We start from the raw sequence: 11,550 nt of genomic DNA, 5'->3' as shown, positions 1-11,550 counted from the left end.
GGCTATGCCACCGGTGTTTTAAATAACCAGCTGGGTCACCCATGGTGGACAGGTTTCAGATAAGCTACAAAACAAAGACAGACTAGGAAGAAAGAGTGACAAACTACTTCCGAATCGCTAGTCACTGAAAACTCTATGAATGGTGGAGCATACAGCAGGTAAAATGATGACAACTTATTAGATTTTACCAAACATCTGAAGGCAATGAGTTGCTGGGCCTTGAGATGCTCAGGATCATAGTCTCAGGGAAAACAATGATCAATTAGCATGACGTAGTCCACAAAGACAATGTTCTATATTCTACTTTGGAGAATCGTTGTTGCTGTTATGTGCTGTGGAGTTGGTTCCAACTCATAGCGACCCTGCATAGGGTTTCCAAGGCTATAAATCTTTATGGGAGCAGAAAGCCTCATCTTTTTCCCGCAGAACAGCTGGTACTTTTGAACTGCTGACATTGAGGACAGCAGCCCGATACATATTTGGAGAATAGCACCTGGGATATTAAAAACTCATCAGCTGTAGCTTAAGGTGCAACTATTGGTCTGTCCATATGAAGAAGGAAGAAGGGTGATGAGAATGGAAGAGGTTTGGAATCAATTAGTTCAGCAGAGTAATGGGACATGTGAACATCAGTCTTGATATCTGAGACCAGAAGAACTAGATAGTGTCTAATAACAACTGCTCTGGAAGGGATCACATCAGAAGGTCCCAGATAGAGAGTCAGAATATGTGGAACAAAACTCAAAGTTATTTTAAATAAAGCCTGTGTTTACTGGACAGAAATAGACTAGAAGAGCCTGAGACAATGACCCTCGACTACCTTTCAGGTCTGGAAAGAAATTCACCCTTCTGGCCCAACGTCAGTCAAGCAGAAGATACGTATAAAGGAGGGACGATAACACTAGTAAGTATGCTTACTATGAATGATGGAATGACTGTTGTTAAGTGCCGTTGAGTCGTTTCCGACCCATAGCGACCCTGCACAGGGTTTCCGAGGCTGTAAATCTTTACGGGAGCAGAACGCCTCATCTTTCTCCTGCGAAACAGCTGGTAGTTTCGAACTGCTGGCCTTAAGGTTCGCAGCCCGATTCATAACCACTAAGCTACCAGAGCTCCTTGATGGAATGATTAATTATTCAAAATCAAAAGGGCAACATTTACTTAAGTACAAAGTTGAGAAGGGATGGGAAGGTAGGAGGAAATGCGATAACTGATGGTGCATGGAGGGGATTGCCTTCTTTGAGATGAAACAAAGTGTATTGATTTGTTGACTGTAGAACTAATAATCTTGTCTGTAAACCTGCACTCAATTCACAAGAAAATGTTTAAAAAAACAAAAAAACAAAAAACATAAACAAGCTTCTTTAAATCTAGATACATTTCAATGTTTAAACTAAACAGTTAATTACATACGAATCCCATAATTTCTGTTTCAATGTTGTTGTTAGTGTCTTTGAGTTGGTTCCAATTCATAGTGACCCTGGATAAGGTTTTCAAGGAGTGGCTCCTGAATTTGAATCGCCACCTTGAGATTCAAATGACCTTGCACTCTAGTACTTACCCTACAGTGCCATACCAGGCCTCCCTGGTTCAGTAATTATGTAAATATGAACTTAAAAGAAAATACATTATGTTAACATTTGTTCATATATGCACATAGTCATATTAATCTAGATTTATTATTAATCTGAATCTTATACTTATTTGTAATTAGAAATATGAGCAGACTGTTCTTTTTTTAAATTTAAGTGCAAGTGTTCCATCAAAGAAAATTATTCAAAACCTTCTACTTTCAGTATATTATGTATCATAACTTATTAATTCATATTGTATAGTGAAAGAATATTAATTATATGTTGGTAGGAAGAATTTTATATAATGGAGTAGTAAATCACAAGTTTAACAATATCTCTCACACATGCATATGTCAATCTATAAGACATAAGGAACCACCAATTAAACTACTAAGGGATTGAATGGCATGAGACATTTGCTTTAAAATATTTTTTTAACTTACAGTTTGAAGTCAAATTTATAGCTGCTCATGTTTTTTGTTTGTTTGTTTTTTTAACATTCTGACTTTATGATTTCAAGGTATTTATAGATATTCCCCAATGTAACCAAAAAAATAAATCAAATCCTCTTTTAAAATATTGCTTTGCCAGCTTAGTTTAGTTGTTTTTCCTATCTTTCCTTTATATTGAAGAAATGAATATCGGCAAGAACATATACACAAAAGGTTTGAAGAAAGTTTATTTGAGAAACAAAGTTAGAAGGCATTTCGTTTTACTGAATTTTAAAATAGCCTTAAAAAACAAAAGAACAGTACCTTACCAAATGTTGATTCGGTGAAAAGAAGGCATCTAAGAAACTCAACCAGACACATTAAGCTATAAAAAACATGGAAACTAGTTAAAAAACAGAGGATTTCCAAAGTAAAGTTTAGTAGCTAAAAAGACATTACACATCTAATGCCCAGGAGATAGAGTTTTGCAACTTCTTTAGTTGATAATATTGCTTTTATGATACCATGATACTTGTATTGAATCCACATATATAAAATTTTTAAATCTACCAATCAAATCTAAAAGTCTGGTAGAAAATCCCACAGGCTCAATGTTAAATTTTCCCACATTTGTCAAATCTACTATGTTTTAGAATAAATTTATAGCACTTGCTAGTGTTTCAGAGAGGAAGCCGAACAATGGAGTAAATACTAACAATGTGCTTTATAAGGAAATTTCATTTAGATATACAAAATTACATGTATTTCACTACTACATAAATATATAAGCATTGTTCTATTTCCTAGAAAATGAAGAAAAATAATGTTGTTTTCAAACTAACTAGAAGGAAATACTTAAAAAAAAAAAAAAAGAAAAAGAAAAAAGTAGAGCTTAAATAAATGCACCTTTGTGTAAAGAACACATGCATGTTTTCATCTTGAGCCTCACATTTCATTAAACATTATCTTTATTATGCAGGTGTGAGCAAAATACTTGCCAATAAGCCTGGGAATTGTTTTCAACTATCCCAGTTTTCACTCAAATATGCATTTCCTTAAGATAATGATTTTGGTTTACAGCCAGTAGGCCATATACTCCCCATTCATTCAATATATAAGCAGCCAATGTATCATCCTATTACTTGTACCAGGGATCCTTCAGGTTCTGAAGACATAAGAATGAGTGAGATAATCAAGAACACTGAATCCGTGGACCTTACAGTCTAGGAGGAGTTATGTGATTTTAGAAAGCCAAAATATTAATTCAATAAATCTCCATGTACTAGAGAGTAACTGTATTTTTGTATCATTGTTAGATGCCATTGATTCTGTTCCAACTCATAGTAACCCTCAATAGGGATTCCAAGGAGCAGTTGGTGGGTTTGAACTCCCAAGCTTTCATTTAACAGTCCTCAGTGTTTATTATCCTCCTTTAATTGAACTTAAATTATATTATGAGCCTAAATTTATTATGGATCCCTGGTATGGTGCTGTAGGGTAAGCACTGGACGACAAGGGTGACCACTCAAATCCACCAGCTGCTCCTTGGAAACTCTATACAGGTTGCTATGAATTGGAATTGACTCAACAGCACTTACCAATAACAACAACAACAAATTTATTGTTGCAAATATATTCTCTGAAAATTTGTTCAAGGCCTGGATATTACTCATTTTTCATCCCAGATGTGATAGTCAACCCCTTTGACTAATGTGGTGGTTCTGCTAAAAGATGGCCATCATAATGTATCCATGACTGGCATTTGTGGAAGATTCTTCATTAGTTTCATCTCCCATCTTCTTTCTTTCTATATGCATTTCAGCTGTTCTTGGTTCCTTAAGGTCTTTTCAGGTACAGCAGGGAATTCTGAAGTTTTTTCAGGGTCAAATGTTAAAAATAATTGACACTTTCTTCTGCTCCTATAACATGCTGTGGGTGAGAAGACTTAAGATTTGGCCACTTTCATGATTTTACTCTGAGTTTTCTGAGGCCCTGTGGTTCTCAAACTCTTAAATTTCCCAAATTCATATGTTCTTCCCATTGCCTACTCTTCCTACTCACTCTCATTCTTGAGCCCATCAGGGTCCCAGTTTTACTGTTATATCTCTGATTCGATTTTCCCTTTCTTCAGCCTAGGAAAACCTCAATGGTGGTGATGGTAGTTGTGTGCCACCAAGTCAGTTTCAACTCATAGCAACCCTGTAGAGGATTTCCGAGGTTATAGATCTTTATGGGAGCAGAAAGGCTCATCTTTCTCCTGCAGAGCGACTGGTAAATTCAAACTTCTGAACTTGGAGTTGATAGCCCAGCTCATAATCCACTACAGGAGGACTTCAATAGTCATATGCAAATGGATGGGGGTGGTGATGCTTACTCTGATTCACCATGTAGATTCCAAGGAAATCTATGGACTTTCTAAGATGTATATAAAAATAGTTTGCCAATATAGCAAAATATCACCCCCAATGAAACTCATAATGAATATCTAAGAACAATATATTTTACATCACAACCTTCCTGGACATGAGGCTTCAGAAATTGTCCAGAATGATTTTGAAAATAGAATTTTGAACATGGGTCTAAAGCATAAATACAAATTAAATAGGTAAAAGTATACTGGATATTTATGAAATTGTCCTAAACTGGGAAATATTGGTAGCTTTAAGGAACTAAAATGGTGGCAAATGTGACTAGGGCAAAAAGTAGGGGAGCAGACAAGACTATTGAGATAGGCAGGGTCCATGCTATGTGGGGCCTTTAAGGATCTGCTAAAGCTTTTTGCTCTGAAAGTTATTTGTTAATGATTTTAATTAGGGAAGAGGTCTAATCAGATGTAATTATATAAATGATGACTAAATGAGAATGAATGCAGGAGGAGGAAGAGTGGAAGCTAAGGAACTCTAGGTGATTTAGAAAAATAGTCCTTTTACAACACAAAACAATTACACTCTTGATGTATGAGATGTGTTTAGTTAGCATAGATGAGATCTGAGTGTTTATCAGGTGCCAAACATAAAATTTCATTATGTACTACCCTGCTCAATCCTAACTAAACAATTAGTGCATTTTAAAGATAAGTAAAATGGAAAAACAGGAGTTCCTGAATGGTACAAAAGGTTAAGTGATCAGTTACTAACTGGAAAGTTGGCAGTTCAAATCCTCTTAGAGGCATCTTGTAGAAAAGATCTAGTGATTTTCTTTCAAAATGATATAGCTATTGAAATCCTCATAGATTGCAGATAGGTTGCCTTGAATTGACAGCAACTGATTTTAAAATGAAAGAGAGTTTAAATTAATTCAAACTCTGAAATTCACATGCTAAGAAAAATGTACTATTTTGTGTCTACTAAAAGAAAAGTCATTGCAATACAGTACTTTTAGTTTCTAACATTCTTGTAAACAATATGTAAGAGATCTATGAAATACTAACAATGAAAGAACTGTACTTTTCTTAAAGTTGGTATTAAAATATCTAGGATACTAACATAGCTACTACTGTGTACCATCAAGTTGATTCTGACTCACAGCAGCTGTGTCTAGGGTTTCTGAGACTGTAAATTTTTACCGGAGCAGAAAGCCTCACCATTCTCCTGTGGGTTGGCTGGTAGGTTCTAACTGCTGACCTTGTGGTTGCAACCAACTCATAATCCACTATGCTGTTAGACCTCATAAAAATTTGACTTGTAACATTTAAAAATATTCTTGGAAATTGTCATTTTTTCTATCTAATCTATAAGAAAAATTAAATCTATATTGGTAATAATTTATCTTGTTGCTAAGTGCTGAGTCAATTACCTCATAGTGACCCTGTACAGGATTTCCAAGGAGCAGTTGGTGGGTTTTAAGCACCAACCTTGTGACTTACAGTCCAGTGCGTGTCCTACAGCATCACACCAGTTCTTAGCAACATAGAATATTTTCTTATTATTAATATTTCATTCAAGTTACTAAATTTATAGGAATTGCATGTATATTTATACCATAATTTATTATGTATTGGAAATCCTTCTATATACAATAATAAAAATAAATCATATTATCTGTGTTGTTGTGAGCATCTACTACTTTGAAAAGAAAATCATTTACTTTTCACAAAATCACTTTTGTATGACTTCATTGCTTATTATTTTCCATTTAATTCATTATAGGTTAAAGTTGTAGTTTTCTTCCCAGCTAAAATAAAGAGAATGCTAGAGTAAACTAAATATTTTGTGAGTAAAATAATTATACATCATAAATGCCATGTATCCTAAAGGGGCTCTGGCAGCGTAGTGGTTACGAATTGGGCTGCAAAATGCAAGGTCAGCAGTTTGAAACTACCAGCTGTTCCATGGGAGAAAGATGAGGCTTTCTGCTCCCATAAAGATTTACAGCCTTGGAAACCCTGTTTAGGGTCACTATGGGTCAGAACCGATTCGATGGCAGTTAACAACAACAACATCATAAAAAGTATTTAGAAGTACTAGAATGTACTGTTCTTAGCATTTTAACTACAACTCATAAACACACGATGTAGATTCTCAAAGGTGTTCTTGTTTAATATGAACAACTGAAACATAAACCATAACATTTGCTGTTTTTGAATTTCCTTCCCATGATATCTGTTTTCCTTTTAAAAAGCAGTATGTATCATCCTTTTTTATTTTGGGCTATTAGTAGGAATTTAAATTAGAATCTGAGAAACTAGCAGGAAAACAAAACACAATGCTGTCATCTTTATTGAGAGAAGTTAATAGTAACATTTACTAGAAGCTTTTACTAAGGGCTCAGTGTTTTGCCGTTGATTTAATAGCTCAAGTAGCCATCCAACTTTTTAGCATAGTGACTTAGCTTCTGGAGAAGTTCTTACTTCATTTTCACAAGCAAAAAGTGCCATCAGGTCAACTCTTTTAGAAGAAGGCATAAGAATATGTGTAAAAGCACAAAAGTTATCAGGCAATTAAGAAATAAAAACATTTGTCACAGTTGCATTAGATAATTTTATAATTTTTGAAAGTTAAATCAATATCAGTAATATTGTAATTCTTTACATTCTCATCTCCAGTCATATGCCCAAGACTCAAAACATTGTGTTTGCTTTTGAGACAATGAATGTCTTTATATTTTACTACATACAAATATATACAATATGAACTGTATATTTTACCACAAGCAATATGTGTTATCTTATTTTGCATATCATGCAACTCTGCATGTTACACCAATAGTTTTATACATGTTGATACCTTCAATTTCATTATTTCCCCTGTATAATGAATTTAATGATACATCTTCATCTTGGTGCCTGTTGATGCAATATTTGGTTCCCAGCAGCTGACCCTCATCAGTCTACTCTGTAAAGCAGCCCCTCTCCCACAATGATTTCTTCGTTGCTCTGCTAACCACTTTCTGGGTGCAGGAAGAAATCACGTTTTCTAATCTGGAAAGAGCCCTCACTAAGGAGGTTGGCCCCAGCCCAGGATGTGCACAAGTCTGTAAACCAGAGGCTGGAAAGACCACTTAGACAGACAAAAAAGGCACATGGCGGCCAAATGCCTGCCACCCATGCTCTAGCCTTTGGATATCCCACCTGTGCAGACACCATGGCAACAAGGCTGAGAAGAGCAAGCACAGATGGTTCATGTATCCCTCACTCAGATGAGATTGCTTAACCCCAGCTGGGCTTCCCCAGTTCTTGCCACACCCACACCCTTCTGCCACCTGGCTTCACTTGGGTTCAACACTGGGGTACCTGAGTGGGTATGGGTACTAAACCCTGCCACTGTGGGTCCAGCCTGTGATGAAGCTGTGGCAAGCCCTGATGCAGCCTGCTGCCTGATCTTCCACCCCTCTCCTGTGTGATGCGCCTCGGCAAAGATTGGCTACAAGGTATTATTCCACCACTTTCATGCTTGGGTTTGAACTGCCTCAAAGGAAACACAGATTTTCAATTGTTTATTTTCTGATTACCAGTGTACTACCAAACTCTATCCATGACTTCTTGACTATAACTTACATATTTATTGTAAAACTATGACCAAAAATAACATTTTTTGACTATTGAATGAGGCCAAAATTTACTTCTGGGAATGTCACAAGGCACATGCAAGTATGCATGGACTCACTATGCCAGAACTCTTTTATATTATTTCCTCATTTCTGTCCATTATATGTGTATGTATTATTTGCATGGGCGCACTATTGGAGAAAAATTACAGTAGTCGATCCTCATTATTTACAGATTCTGTATTTGTGATTTGGCCTACTCACTGAAATGTATTTGTAACCTCAAAATCAATACTTGTGGTGCTTTTGTCGTCATTTTCAACCATTCATAGAGCGCTAGAAAATTTGAGTTGTCTGACAGGCATGTTCCCAGGTGAGGGGGAAAAAAATAAAATGATGCTCGTCCTTCACGTTCTGCACTCAAACAGTGAACAAGTGCACATTTTAAAGTCTGTTTGGTATCATGTTTTCACACCTTTTCTTGGTGGTTTTACTGCTTAAAATGGCTTTCAAGTGTAGTGCTCGCTAATGTTTCTAAGTGTAGGAACACTGGGATACTTCATTACAGAAAATATGTTAGTTAGGTAATTCTCATTAACATGTGAGCTACAGTGCTGTTGACTATGAGTTCAGATTAATAAATCAGAAAAATATATTAAACAAAGTATCTTTAAACAGAAACACACATGTTGATGTTAGGTGTCATCCAGTTAGGTCTGACTCACAGCAACCTTACGCACAAAATAACAAAACAGTGCCGAGGCCTGCACCATCCTCCCAGTTGCTCTTTTTGAGACCTTTGTTGCTGTCACTGTGTCAGTCCCTCTGACTGAGGGTTTTCCTTTTTTTAATTGTTGTTTTGCTGAACCTCCATTGTTGTTGTTATTGTTAAGGGTTGTGGAGTCGGTTTCAATTCACGGTGCACCTATATATAGTATCTGTAATGGGATTTCTGAGGAGCAACTAGTGAGGTTGAATTGTCAACTTTGCGGTGAAAACTGATTTCACAGACCAGCACATTAACACACAACACAACACCAAGAATCAGACCTGCCACTAAAAAAGGTATTTAATGATTGATAGTTGAAAATAGTGTAACCAGAGAGCCACAGGAACCTAAGCTTATATTCTCTTTAGGAACAATTATTTGGTATCACTACTTCAATGTTCATAGTGATTTTCTAGATTATAACTGCCATGGATAATGAGACTCTACTGTGCATAATTTTTATGATTTTTCATTTTTTACAAGATGGTTTCAAACTCTATGATGTGTCCTCTATTATTGTATGTCAATTCAATATTACGTCTTTGAGACTAATCTATGTTGACTATGAAAGGACTTCAAAAAGTTTGTGGAAAATTCCATTCTTTTCCTTTCAATTTTCCATGAACCTTTCAAAGCCCTCTCGTGGGTGTGTGGTGTGCATGTGTGTGTGGTGTGTGAATGTGTGTGTGTGTGTATGCATAAAAAGAGAGAGTTCTAGCTCATTCATTTTGAAACATATATAGTATTATATTTCACAGATATGCTAAAATGCATTATTTTATTTCTATTTTTATTAATTATTGAATTGACTATTTTTGCTATAACAGATCAGGTTTCAATAAAAATTCTTGTATTTTTGGGGGTATTATTATAAAATGTATTTATAACACTTCCTTGTGGTACACCCAAGGTATACCACAATATAGTGGAAATCTTAAGTCATAGTGCTGTTTTTAGGCACCATCAAATTGTTTCTGACTTACAATGACCCTATATACAAGAGAATGGAGTACTGCCTGGTCCTGCACCATCCTCAAAATCGTTTCTATCTTTGAGCCCACTGTTGCAGCCACTGTGTCAAGCCATTTCTTTGAGGATCTTCCTTTTTTTCACTGACTCTGTTTTATCAAGTGTGATGTCCTTTTCCAGTGATGGCATGTCCAAAGTACACAAGATGAAGTCTCGACATCCTTGCTCCTAAGGAACATTCTGGCTGTACTTTTTCCAAGACAGATTTCAATGTATAGTAATAAAGTTCTCGCCAGAGTAGTTGTAGCATTCTAACACTTCTCATTTTTAATTCATTAGTATCTTACTATATTTTTGTAAATGGTATTGTTCAATCTTGTCTGTTATGCTTTCTTTGTATTCATGGATCTGAAAAATATAAAACAATAGAAAGTTAAAAAAAAAGTTTTCTTTGTAATAAGGATTTCTACATTCATTCATCTCAGTCTACACTTGCTCACAAGGTAGTCTCGTGCAGTCCAACAGTTTTTAATACCGTTTATATAGTAGTAACTTCTAAATTTTTATCTCAATTTTGGACTTTCCCATTAATTTCACACTTGTATAAAAAGTTGCCTACAAAACCTCTCAACTTTCATTTCTAAAAGCATCCCAAATTTGCAATATCCAAATCAGAATCCGTACTTCCTCCCCAAATCTGCTGCTCTTAGCATTCTCCATCACAAGCAATGGAAACCTCATCATTCCAACCTTGTCTGCTGCCACCATGCCTGGCTCTTCTTTTTATTTCCACTCTTACATTCTATATCAAGTTGATCATGCAGCCCTGATGACTACTTTCAAAATACTGTATATTTAACAATAAATTGCTTAATTTTTTGCACATTTAACATCACCACTGTCATACTCCACTGTTCAAATCATCGTAATCTCATCACCTTTTTGCTGTCTCCACCTGTTCCACTCAGAGTATATTCTTATTACAGCAGTGGTGTGCTGAAACCTAGTTCATATCACTTATAGCTTCTGATCAAAACCCATCAACTCCCTCTGATTAAAATCCAAAGTCTATGAATGGACTAGAAGAGCCTACCTGACCTTGTCTCTATTACTTTCCAAACAACACAACTTCCCTCGCCTTTGTTTATGTGACTATAACTACATTGTTTCCCTCTCAGCATCTAAAATGTAACTGGGACATTCTGTTCTATTTTCTTTGACAGGTATATTCTTCTACAGAGAACTATAATGTCCATTATCACAGATTCTCAGGTCTTTACTGAAAAACTACTTCAGATATGAATTCTAATTTTTTACCTAAATTTTTAACAAACAACTCAACAAAACACAAATTACATATTTACCTCCCCTGACTTATAGTCTCCTGATGATTGATCAACATCTTATATACAATGCATTTTACTGACTCATTCCCAAGTACAGGGCCTGTCACACTATCAGCACAGTAATGTAAGTAATTCTTGATTTAATGAAACATATATTATAATGAAAGTTGTAAACTATACAGTACAGTGAAGCAATATATGCAGAAAAGACTGAAGCCTGGGTTTCATATTTTACTTTGAATTAAAAATTAAATATATTTAAAATGTATGTTGTTGTTGTTAGGTGCCATCGGGTTGGCACCTACCCATAGTGAACTTTGCACAGCAGAATGAAACACTGTCCGATCCTGGGCCAACCTCACTACTGTTGCCACACTTGAGTCCATCGATGCTGTCACTTGGTCAATTGATCTCGTTGGGGGTCTTCTTCTTTTTCTCTCACCCTTCACCTTACCAAACATGATATCCTTCTCCAG

This window comes from Chrysochloris asiatica, unplaced genomic scaffold (assembly GCF_000296735.1).
Source record: "Chrysochloris asiatica unplaced genomic scaffold, ChrAsi1.0 scaffold00001, whole genome shotgun sequence".
Taxonomy (NCBI): domain Eukaryota; kingdom Metazoa; phylum Chordata; class Mammalia; order Afrosoricida; family Chrysochloridae; genus Chrysochloris; species Chrysochloris asiatica.
The sequence above is the reverse complement of the archived record's forward strand: the minus strand, read 5'-3'. Positions refer to the sequence as shown.